Here is a 13,114-nt window from a genome sequence, read left to right as displayed (position 1 = left end):
TGGGACAGTTGAAGAAATAAGTAACACAGGTCTGTTATGGGTTTTTAAGCCCTCATAAGAAATTGTTTATAATCTGGCATCAAGGGGCTGGAACAATAGCACAGTGGGTAGGGCTTTTGCCTTACACGCAGTTGACCCGGGTTCAATTCCCAGCATCCCATATGGTCCCCTGAGCACCGCCAGGAGTAATTCCTGAGTGCAGAGCCAGGAGCAACCCCTGTGCATTGCCGCGTGTGACCCAAAAGGGAAAAAGAAACACACACATAATCTGGTATCAATAAATTTCCTCATCTATGATTCAGATTTCATCAAATGACTAATATACTCAGACACATACTAAACATTTTGGGTAATACAAACATATATTAGACTCAGGTCTTGTCTTCCATTAGCTTTCAATCTAGTTGTGAGTTTTCTGGGAAATACTTCAATTTTGACACTACAAAAACTGCATGCCAGAAATGTCTGCCAGTACCAATTAAAGATATTTTCCCTTAATTTTCTTGAAGCCAAAGTATACAAAGGATGAAAGTTACTTGACTACAGAACTGAAATCTATAGTAAGCATAAAGGTATAAAGAAAAGAAAAGAATGAAGAGGGGGCTCCAATATTACTGAAACATTGTTTTTCATGATTGAGTTTTAGGCACACAATGTTCCAACACCAATCCCTTCACCAGTATTCACTTCCTTCCACCAATGTCCCATATTCCCTCTCATCCCCCATTCTACCTCTATGGCAGGTACCTTCTCCCCACCTTTTAAGCATTGTGGTTTACAATACTGCTACTGATATAGATTCATGCATAACACTTCACCACTTTCTAGAACCCAGTCCTTCTGAGAAACCACTTCCTCTACTGTTGTCTGTAGTGATCTGTTCCCCTACCACTGCTCCAGTGCCTTACATGAGAACTGGTCCTCATTAGGAAGCTGAACCAGCATAACTTTTATTTATATATTTTTAAAAATTTTTTATTAGTGAATCACCTTGAGGTACAGTTATAGACTTACAAACTTTCATGCTTACGTTTCAGTCATACAATGATTGAGTACCCATCCCTTCACCAGTGTTCATTCTCCACCACCAATGATCCCAGTATCCCTGCCACCACCACCCCCAAACCCCCACTCACCACCCCACCTCTGTGGTAGGGCATTCCCTTTTGTTCTCTCTCTCCTTTTGGGTGTTGTGGTTTGCAATAGAGGTATTGAGTTGAGTGTCCATTGGGTTTGGTCTATAGTCTACTTTTGGCACTCATCTTTCATCCCGATCAGGTCCTCCAAACACCCTTTACTTGGCCAACACAACTTCTAAAATCACACATCATTTCATAAAAATCTGAAGAATATGCAAGTCAGAGGATGAAAGATACAGCATCCCCCACCTGTGTCTATATTGCATTGTCAGGGCTGATTCAATTTGATTTTCAGGCAGTGACTGGGTCTGGAAAGGCAGATGCAATACTGAAAAGTTCTTAACACTCTGGAAGCTTTTGCTTTCATATATGCAAACACCTCTGCCTTTGGGGAGAAATGATAGTGAAGAAATGTAATTGGCATTTTCTAATTGAAAGAAGTATAACTTATTTCCAATGCTAGAGCTAATCCATAAGACATTACTGATGGTGTTGGAAACCTGGAACTTTCTGCATCAATGTGAAGAAAGTTCTAGCTTCTCAGTCAGCTGAGGGTCAGTAGAAGTTGAGCCATGGAAGCACCTACTGAACCACAAAAAATTAACATGGCTCTTCTGCCATAGGAACTACGCAAAGGACTTTTCAGGTAGCTCTTGAGTTGTGGTGAGAAATTAGACCAAAACATCTTTGAAAAACTTAAATATAGGTTTACCTAACATTCAAGAGTGCACTTTTTTCTTCCTTAGTTTTGCTCCATGATTTAATTTTTTAAAATGCATGAATTTATTTCTGCTTACTTGTTCTCAGAAATGGTTACATGTATATAATGTTCACAATCCTGACTTTATTTTTCTGAGGACTGCAGCACGTTGAAGAAGAAAAGTAGCGTGAACACACGACCAAGCAATCGCCAGGATCTGAACAAGCCTTGCTGCTGAGGCCTCGAAAAGATAAATACTCATTCATCCAGCGCCTTCATTTCTGTAATGTCTTACTGTCCAACTTAATAAATGATTTCATGCTGGTTTTTTGGCATTACTTTGAATGAGGAATGTAAACTGAAAAGGCCTAGGAGACTAAAACTGGCACAAAACTCTATGATGAATAATATCAGGAGACACAGAGACTAGCTCAGTAGTCTTGTATGCAATGCCACAATCTCTACCAGAGGACAAATGGATTTGCTGCCTGGAATGGGAATGTTATATGAGAAAATAAGACCAACACCAAGTCCAATTTTATGCAAATGAATGTTAAGCTTAAAGCAAGAGAGTTATAATGAAAAAAATGGAAACAATGTGGGCTTTCTTAAAAACACTTCAAAATGGTTTCAGTAAAAATAAAGTAATACTGTTATTTAGTTGTCTCTGTGTTTATACTATATCATAAATGATGTCTACTCAAAGACCTAAAAAAAATTCCCTGGGAAAATGGTGCTCAACTATCCCATGTGGAATACAGCTAAAATTGAACAATTTGATCATGGTGCTGAAGAGGCTGACTGTATTTGAGTTAAATACTATTATCTAAAGGAATTCTTAATTATGTATTTTTAAAGTTTCTCTTACAAATTATAGAGTTTTTTTCCAAATCCAAGTACTTGATTAAAATATAAAAATTATGTGCCCCAGATAATTTGAAGTGAATGCCAATTGATTCACACTTATTCAATAAATGGAGGGTTTTGATTATTTTTTTAAAACTCTCAGATGATGATTTTTAAATTGCCTCACATATGGAAGTAGGTACTCTGAGACAGTGTTACTGTGAAAGTGATTTACCATTGAGGTTCACTGGAAGGAGGTCAGGTTGGGTGTAGTTGCAATGATAGATATGTTATTGACACTGCAGTATGTAAAAAAAATAGTAATAGGATTCCTATAAATAATTGAAGAAATGACTCTTGCAATTTCAAAAGGGAGATATGCCAGACACAGTAACAACAAAGTCTCCAATGGAGACGTTACTGGGCCCGCTCGAGCAAATCGACGATCAACGGGAGGGCCTTTACCTTTACCTTTACCTAGTCATAAGGGCCCCGGCAGCCGAAGACCTCAAGGACCAGCCACCACCATGCTGAGACCAGTCTCCGCACACCTGAAGGTACCGGCAGAGGGACAAAGCCACGTGGGTTCCGGGGCCGAGATCTCCAAGCCTACTCGGATTGGAGTCGAGCATCCTCCACCTAGATCCTCCAAATTCCAGTAGGTGGGGGTCACACCCACCAACTGGCCCCTTGGAGCCATGTAATCCCATCAGCGGCCAAGACTCTGAGACTATAAAATCCAGCTCCTGGAACCGCGCAGCCGCATTCGCGGCTGCGCGATATCTTATTATGACATCTCATTCCTACTTTGACAAACTGGCAGGCTACCGAATGTAGCCTGCCCACACGGCAGAGTCTGGCAAACTCCCCGTGGCATACCCAATATGCCAAATACCAGTAACAATGATGGGTCTCATTCTCCTAAAGAGCCTTGAATATAATCTCAGGGCTAGGATGAAGGAGACGTTACTGGGGCCTGCTCGAGGCAATCGACGAATAACAGGATGATCTGTGATCTGTGATCTGTGATCTAGTCATAAGAAAGATTAAATAAAGTTATTTCACCAAAACAGCTGTAGGTTAATCTTAAGAAAATGACTCAAAGAACAAAACAGAAGATAGATATTAGAGGACAATAGACATTTTGGCTTCCAAAAGCAAAAAAATGGAAAAAATACTTTAATAACCATTATACTTGTTATTCTTTAAAAATAAAATTTATTTTTAATGTTTGCTGGTATTTCAGTAGCTTTAAATTCCCTGGAAGAAAATTATTTGTATGAGTAAAACCCAATTTTGAACAACTTTGTAACTGTATCTCATGGTGATTCAATAAAAAATAATGAATGAAAATTATCCCTAAAATTCTTCTCAGTTTTTGTGCATTTAGCATCCATTCATTATCTGCTATCATTGTATCTTGTATAATGAATAGTTTTTTAAACAATAACAATTTCATTGGCATGCTTACCTACTCAAAATATTTACCACTGTTGCCAATTAAGGCATATTAAGTTTTATCTAATAAAAGTCTAAGCTATCGTTAATTTGTTCTTTTTTGTTTTTCTTCAGAAAAGGAGTTAAAAGAGTTAAAAGTATTAGGATAGGAATATGTATTAATGCATGAAAGTTGAAGTTGGTCCTCAATATTTGTCTTTAAATTTATTGAGCATTGCACAGCGGTAGGGGCTTTTGCCTTGCACGCAGCCAACATGGCCGACCCAAGTTCGATTCCTCTGCCTCTCTTGGAGAGCCCGGCAAGCTACCGAGAGTATCTCACCCACACGGCAGAGCCTGGCAAGCTCCCCGTGATGTATTCAATATGCCAGACACAGTAACAACAAAGTCTCCAATGGAGACGTTACTGGGCCCGCTCGAGCAAATCGATGATCAACGGGAGGACTTTTACCTTTACCTTTTTATATCATTAAATAAAATAAAGTGTCTTCAGTATAATAATTGTGTTATATAATAATTTCAATTCATTTCTGTACCTAGTATTGTATCTATTTGTATTCACATGGCTATTACTGCTTTCCTTTAATTTATTTTAGCATATTTTCATCCTTTTCTTTTCAATAATATATGCATATCCATATTTAGTGAATTAATTGAAGGAGTTTATGAGCAGCCTTTGCTTTTTATTCTGAATCTACATTTTTTAAAAATTTTTGCTTTTTGGGTCACACCCAGTGATGTACAGTGTTTTACTCCTGGCTCTGCACTCAGGAATTTCTCCTGGCGGTGCTCGGGGGACCATATGGGATGCTGGGAATCAAACCCTGGTTGGCCGCGTGCAAGGCAAACACCCTACCTGCTGTGCTATCGCTCCAGCCCCTGAATCTACATTTTAATTGAGACATTTGTCTATTTAAACCTTATGCCATTGTTTATATAGGTATATTTTCACTGGTTATCTTTCATCAGTTGTACACTTTCCATTTATTTTTATTTTAATGTATTTTGAATAAAGAAGGATTTTTATTATTTATTTTCAAAATTGATATAATAGAGAAAATCTTTGTTGTGTAAATTTTAGCAGCTGCTTAAGAATTATAAAATACTCACCCTAGCATTGCCAAATTTGATTAGAATTTACTGCTGACCTCACTTTTGATAAAAGCTAGAATGCATGAATACATATGGCAAGTGGCATTTGACCAAATTGAATGTTCTAATTTCTTACCACCTTTATTTCTTACCTCTGCTTTTCAGAAGAACAGGAAAGTTTTCATTGGCCTGTGGGTCATAGATGTTCATTTTAATCTTAAAAAACAATTTGCATGCCAATTATATAAAAATGCATTAACCTGAGCAGTACTGGGAATACACTTACGAAAAAAGACATGAAAAAGTGTTCAAAAAGCTAGCATTTCAGTCTGAAATCTTTTATTCTTTAAAGTAGGAATTTAAAAAGTCCATGTTTATTAAGACTACATATTTACATTTGAATTATCTTTATTGTATCAATAATAATAGAAAGATATAGAAATGCTTTTTGTTTGTTTGGGGAAACATCAAACAGTATTTTCTTGTTTTTAGTTTAAGTTAACTCTTTTTTTATTAATTCATTGGAGTTTATGGCCTGAATATTGTTTACCACTATTTCTCATGCACAAATTCCAATACCAAACCATCATTGTCTACCCATGTCCCTTCTCCAACAAACCAATGCCACACCCTTCAAATATTTAATATTTTCCTTAATGTTGAAGCATGCCCATCAGTGCTCAGGGTTTACTTCTGCTTCTGTGCTCAGAAATCACTCCTGAGAGTGCCTGGGGACCGCATATAGTGCCTGTGATTAAAACCAGAAAAACCCTGGACTGGTCAAGTTCCCTATCCACTGTACTATCTCTCTGGCCCACATTAAGATTTTTCTATTTTTAGGCTACACAAAGCAGTATTCAAGGGTTACATTTTTCTCCCAGCCATTCCTCGGGGATCCATGTGGTGTCAAGGATTGAAAACAGACCGTTCATACACAAAGCAGACGCTCGGCCTGCTAAGCTACCTTACTGACCCTCACACTGGGACTGACTTCACTTAGCATGATGTGCGTTAGCTCCATGCACACAGCTGGCAAATCACATGGTTTCACCTGTTTGGGGGCACTTGGGCTATTTCCAATTCTTAGTTACTGTGCAGCAATGGACATAGGGATGTACATTCTTTTTAAAATATTATTTTTGGACTCGGGTAGATGCTAAGAAATAGACCCTCTGGGTATTGTCGAAACCCAATTCTTAGGTTTTTTTTTCCAGAGAAATTTCCTTACTGTTTTCTATCTAAGCAAAACCAGAAGACATTTTCTCATTCTTAATAATTCCGAGGTTCACTCTATATACATGTTGAGCTATATTGGTTAAAAAACCTTTTTCTCCCTTTAAAGGTGCAAAAATAATACATGTCTAGGTCTAGAGAAATAGTATTGCAGATAAGGTGCTTGCTTGCGCATGGGAAATTCAGGCTTTGATCATCAGCACTGTATTTGGTCCCCAAGCACCACTGAAGAGTGATCTATGAGCACAGTGACAGGAGTAAGCCCTGAGCACTGATGGGCATGCCCCAACATGAATGAAAATATTAAATATTTGAAGGGAGTGACATTGGGGTCCATGGGGAAGAGATATGGGTAGACTGGTGATGGGTTGGTGTTAGAATTTGTGCAGGAGAAACCACTGTAAACAATATTGCAAGCTATAAACTCCAATGAATTAATATTTTTTTTTAAAAAAGAGTTAACTTAAACTGGAAACAAGCAAACAAGAAAAGATTGTGATTAGTGTGGCATAATGTAAGCTCAGGGTCTGGAGTGATAGCACAGCGGGTAGGGCATTTGCCTTGCACACAGCCAACCTGGGTTCAATTCCCAGCATCCCATATGGTCCCTGGAGCACCACCAGGAGTAATTCCTGAGTGCAGAGCCATGAGTAATCCCTGTGCATCACTCGGTGTGACACAAAAAGCAAAAAATAATAATAATAAGCTCAATGCTAGCAACAATGCTTAGAGCATACTGGATGCCTGGTGGGTGAGAGACATGAGTATAGGTGATTTCATTCAGTCCGTTTGCTTGGTGGAACTTTCCACAGGACTGCTAGTTCACAACACTGCAGATCACTTTCCTCAGATCAAGTGAGTCAAAAGAGAGAAGGAATATCTCAGATAAAAGATACTATGTTAATTTTGAAAATTTTATTTCATCACTTTTGTTATACAGTATTTATTTCATAGGCATCTCTAGATACAGCATACATCTGAAGATGAGGAAAGGATGCAGGAGCTCAAATATTGGGAACTAGGGAACTATGGGTGGATATCATTCTTCCAAATCCAGTGAGGCAATTGACATGACAATAAATAATGTATAAACCCTTGAGTAGAACCTCATAATTAAGATGCTTCAAGTAACCAGCTATGCGGATCTAGTAGATCTCTATTGTAAAGGTAAATAAATGTCCTTATACTCTTCCATCTCTCAATTCATTATACACAAAATGAATATAACAATCCATAGCTATAAAGTTTGTGGTTAGCATTAAATCGTGGGACTTGTGAGTTATGCCAAGGAAACATGCAGCAATATTTTCCTATCATTAGTAGTAAAAGTAGGTTTGTTTGTAAATTCAAGAAAAATCACCATCTACAGTGACTGTCCCATGAACTTCCTGGGTTCAGCATTGGTGCCTTCTTGCAGAATAACCAACATATTTATATCCTCAGAATTCAGTGGAAGTGGTGGTTATTTTGGACCACCTTCTGTCAGAAACAGAATATTATGACCCAACTGAAAAGGGATATTTTTTTCTAAGTTTTTTTTCTCTTCCTGGTACTTGAGTTCAGCCAAGATACAGCAATTTCTCATTATTCCCAGTTAAAAGTTAGACCTCTAAATGGTCTGCTTTGTGCTCAGCATTGACATAACAAGAGTGTTTTGATCATTTCAAGACAATAAATTTTAGAAAGAGGCATGGACAAATGGGAACATGTCCAGAAAAAATGATCAGGTTGATGAGTGGACACATCATAAAACTAGCCACATGTCAAGTAAAAAATGAGCTAACAGAGAAAGAAAATTTATTTTAAGAAGAAAAGACTATCATGTTATATGGTAACCACCTTCAAGCATTAATGAATTTTTTCTTGAAGAGAGATAATACTTATTTGGGCGGATTATTCCTTTTCTGTTGTTTTGAAAGTTATGACTGGGCAAACGGCAAGTAAATATAAAGAACATTTGCAGAAAGGAGTATAGTGGATGAAAATCTTTTCTATTTCTTATATTTCCTGTCTACTGACTGATCTAAGAAATTATGTGCATCTCTGAGACTTGGCTTCTGAATAAATAAGTTTATAATAATAATTACATATTGTGGATCTGTCTTTGGTGGGGAGTGGGGGGCACAAGGTTGGTCGCAACTTGGTGGCACTCAGGACTTATTTCCAGCCCTATGCTCAGGGATCACTTCTAGTCATGCTCAGGGAAACATAAGGTGCTTGAAATTGAACCAGGGTTGACTGCATGCAAGGCAGGTGACGAACCTCTGAATTATCTTTGATCTGATTATAAATCTGTAAGTGTTATACACTTAAAATTCTCCTTTATATATGGAACGCATAATGCTACTATTTTTCTTTTACACATAAGATTAATGGCAGTAATTTTCAACTTCTGTGAAAGAGGTTCTATTAAATATTTATGTTGGATCTGAAGAAAACTGGTGAAAACATCATTTTCCTTTGTCAAGAACCACCCAAGAAATGTTCAGGAATCTGAGAGCCTCTCCCATTGATATTGGTCATGTGGGCTGGATGGTTCAATGCTTAACCCAGTAATGCAGTACTGTCTAAAGGCTCTGGGAATCACCAGAGTCACCTTATGAAGCTTCTGAGGCTCTTGGGCCACACCAAGCAGTGGTAGGGGCATGTGGTGTGGAGGGTCAAATTCAGGACCACTTGTGCATGTAAGGCTCAATTGATGTTCAAGAATCCCTTTAAGCTATCACCCAGTGCAATAATATCTTTATCAAAGTGAAGTTATTGCCTATTAGTAGATATGTCAATATTTTCCTTTAATTTGACTCTAGTAAAAGTTGAAAATGAGTATCTGGACTACATTTAAAATTTTCAATTATCCAAAATGATGAGATAATATGATTTGTAGAATTCATCTCTGAATCTTAACAATTAGTTCTGGCTAGATAAAAATCATAGTGGGTATATGAAAACAATCATTATATTTTATGATAATATAAGACAACTATGAGAATTTTGATAAATCATGAAAAAGTTCTCTAATCTCTTTGAATATAATTTTTTCTAATGAAATAAGGACATAGTTATATCTCAGGTTCACATATCTCAGGTTCACATATCTAGAAGGTAGATTGAAATTGATACATGAGTTAGGAATGATCAGTTAATATTCTGCCTTTGACTTTACTTTTTGCATACACATACAACTTTGTTAACTAAACTCCACTTTTATTTACTTATTTTGGTTTGGTACATACCTGGTGATTTCCAACACACTGTTCCTGAGTCCCATTTCTGGCAGTGTTCAGGGACTGTACAGCACAGAATTAAACAACCTCTTGAATATAAAGCATGCATTCAGCCCATTGAGTTTCCTTTTTGACTCAAATTACCATGTTTTATATCAACTGTATTCTGAATAGTTATCAGCTTGAACATAATCTATTTCGTTAGAACTTAACTGAAGGACTCGTGTGTGTCTGTACATATGACTTTGACTATCAAAGTGTACAAAGTTTAAAAATTAAATCTTGATAAATGATTTTATTTCTAACTGGGGCAATACATTTATTCTTATGTTATAAAGAAATAGGTGGTTGAGCTCTATAAAGGTTTGGCAAGTGTAGAGTAAGAGGATTGTTGAACATACAGGAAACACAGAAGACAAAGTGATATAAACATTTTAGTCACTGAGAACTAGGATGGAGCCTTAGTAAAGAGAATTAATCAATCATACACCAGAGAGAAGGGTATATGTCCAGAAAAGTCAAAATTCAATACTAGTTTTTCATTTGATATTTATCATTTGAAATTAAACATGAAAGGATAAGAAATTAAAAAAATTCTCTAGCAGCCTATTAGGATGTGGAAAATAAATTTGGACCTTGGGATCTTCCAAAAAAAAAAAGAAGGATTTAACTTGGAATCCTGGTTTTAGGATAAGTTTCCTAGTAGGCCCACAATAAGAATAAGAAAGAAAAATCTATAAACAAAACCTCATAAGTAATGAGACCAAATTCAAAAATGGTTCAGCTCTTGACTGGATTAAGATAATTTGATATCCGCCTAAAAAATTATCACTCTAATGAAAAAGATAATGTCATTCTGAATTTCAAATCTCATATACAGCTTATCATTTAAAACATGTTATTTTAACATGGAGACAGACAATTAACCAAAGACAAAGAGAGAGAGATGGGGGGCGGGGTAGCCATGAGAAATAGAGTCCCAAGAAAAACAGATATTGGTGTTATCATATGCAAATATGAATTAGTTTTTCTTGAACTTGAAAGAGGTTTTAAAAGAATATATCACTCTACAAACTCAAAATTAAGAACTATAAAAATAAAATAATTTTTTAGAGACACTTTTGCAAAGAAATCCTAGAACTATGGAAGCTATGAGAACTAAAGGGGCCTAAGTTAAACTGCACAAGAGAAAAGTAAAATAATATTTAGAGGTGATAATTGAATAGTAAATAAAAATGAACAAAAACTTGCTTCCTTGGGTCTATGTTGAGTTTGGTATGTATTTGTGTGCGTGGGGGGGAGGGGTTAGGGGCTGGGGGTGGGGAGTTGCTTGGGCCACATCTGCTGATGTTCAGGACTTACTCCTGGATCTGCATTCAGGAGTTACTCCTGGCTATGCACAGGGTACTCTGGGATGCAGGTAGCAAACTTCGGTCAGCCTTATGTAGCCTTACTGCTGCACTATAGCTTCAGCACCAAGGGTTTGGTGTGTATTTGTGTTTCTCTCTCTCTCTCTTTCTCTCTCTAAGACTGGCATAAATAATATGAGGGTATAAATATGTGTCATCTCGTCTCATAGTATTACTGCTTAAATTCCTAAATCATAGGATGTCAGAAAGGACATTTACATGCGTTGGCTTGGTTCCATTCAAACTGGAAGTTCTCTCAGTATTTTTATCTTCAAGGGTGACTATCCCTGTCTCAAGAAGACAGGATACAGAACCAATATATTCGATATATTGTAAAAATTATGCACATCTTCAATTTCAAGAGGCTGACAAAATCTCAAGGCCGACCTAGGCTGCCACAACGAAGGAAGACAAAAATGATCATCTGTACTTTCAATGCACGTGCGCTAGCATCAGATGCATCCATCGAGGACCTGATGGTACAAGCGCGAATGATCAAGTACAACATCATTGGTCTGACCAAGACAAGAAGGCACGAATCTCACCATGCTGTTTTTGACGCTGGAGAAGAATTATTCCTTGGAACATGCGATAAAACAGGTGTTGGAGGCAACAGTGTCCTTGTGAACACAAACTTGGCCATGAGCATTGATTCATTCGAATGCCTAACAACCCGAATCGGACGTTTACATTTGAATAGATGTGGCTCACTGCCTACAGTTTCTATCTTCGTTGTCTACGCACCAACATCTCATTATGATGAAAGAGAAATCGAGAAGTTCTACATGGAGCTGGAGAAGTTCTATAAAGAAGACCACACCTTCTACAAGATCATTGTGGGTGATTTTAATGCCAAGATAGGACCGAGAAGATCAGCTGAAGAACTTCACATCGGGACCCATGGCCTAGAATGGAACGAACAGGGTGAGAGACTGTCTGAGTTCATCATGTCGACCAAGACCATTCATGGTAACTCACAGTTCCAGAAGGCAGAATCTAAACGATGGACATGGGAGTCTCCCGGTGGACGATTCCACAACGAAATAGACCACATCATATTCAATCGACGGTTTTGCCTGACTGATGTCGCTGCTGTCCCAAAATTTAGAACAGGATCGGACCACCGTCTCCTTCGTACAAAATTCTACTTCACAGAGCGGGGAGAAAGGGCTGCAAGTTCAAAAAGAGAGCTCCCAGAATGACCACCAACTGGGAACTCTTTGATACTATTGCGGCAACATGGGAAGATGCCATTGTTCACAACATTGAGGAGGAATACGATCGACTGGTTCAGCACCTCCATGAATGTGCGAGGAACGCTAAGAGAGAGATAGCCACAAAAAATCGCCTATCTTTGAAAACTCTTGAGCTAATTCGCCAGCGTGGTTTGGCGCATGCCTCAGGCAACCGCAACCTAATGTCCGAGCATGCAAAGCAGTGCAGAGATGTGATCAAGGAAGACCTCCAAGAGAGAAGAGCAGAAGTACTGGTAAAGGCGGCAGAAGCCGGGAAAAGTATTCGTAACGCCCGCCTGTCCTTCGCCAACTACAAGACCAAGATGACTGCCCTCCGATATCCTGATGGATCCATCACATCCTCCAGAACGGCAATGGAGAAGATTATCCATGACTTCTACTCAAATCTCTTTGATAGCCATGTCCACTTGCAAACATACCAAATTCCACAGGATGGATATATCGTTCCCCACGTTCTCCCTTCCGAAATCTGACACGCCATTTCGTCGTTAAAGAAACAAACAGCACCCGGCCCAGACAAGGTCAGACCTGAACACCTGAAGAACCTGCCATCAGTACTCATCAATACACTGGCTCGGCTCCTCACTCGCTACCTGTCTGAATGCAAGGTTCCGTCCCAATGGAAAACCAGCAGGACCGTACTACTGTTCAAGAAGGGAGACATCCATGACATTGGAAACTATCGCCCGATCTGCCTATTGTCTGTCATCTACAAGTTGTTCACTCGAGTCATCCTAAATAGGATTGGCAGAACACT

Source organism: Sorex fumeus, unplaced genomic scaffold (assembly GCF_029834395.1).
Source record: "Sorex fumeus unplaced genomic scaffold, SorFum_2.1 ptg000061l, whole genome shotgun sequence".
Lineage (NCBI taxonomy): Eukaryota > Metazoa > Chordata > Mammalia > Eulipotyphla > Soricidae > Sorex > Sorex fumeus.
The sequence above is the reverse complement of the archived record's forward strand: the minus strand, read 5'-3'. Positions refer to the sequence as shown.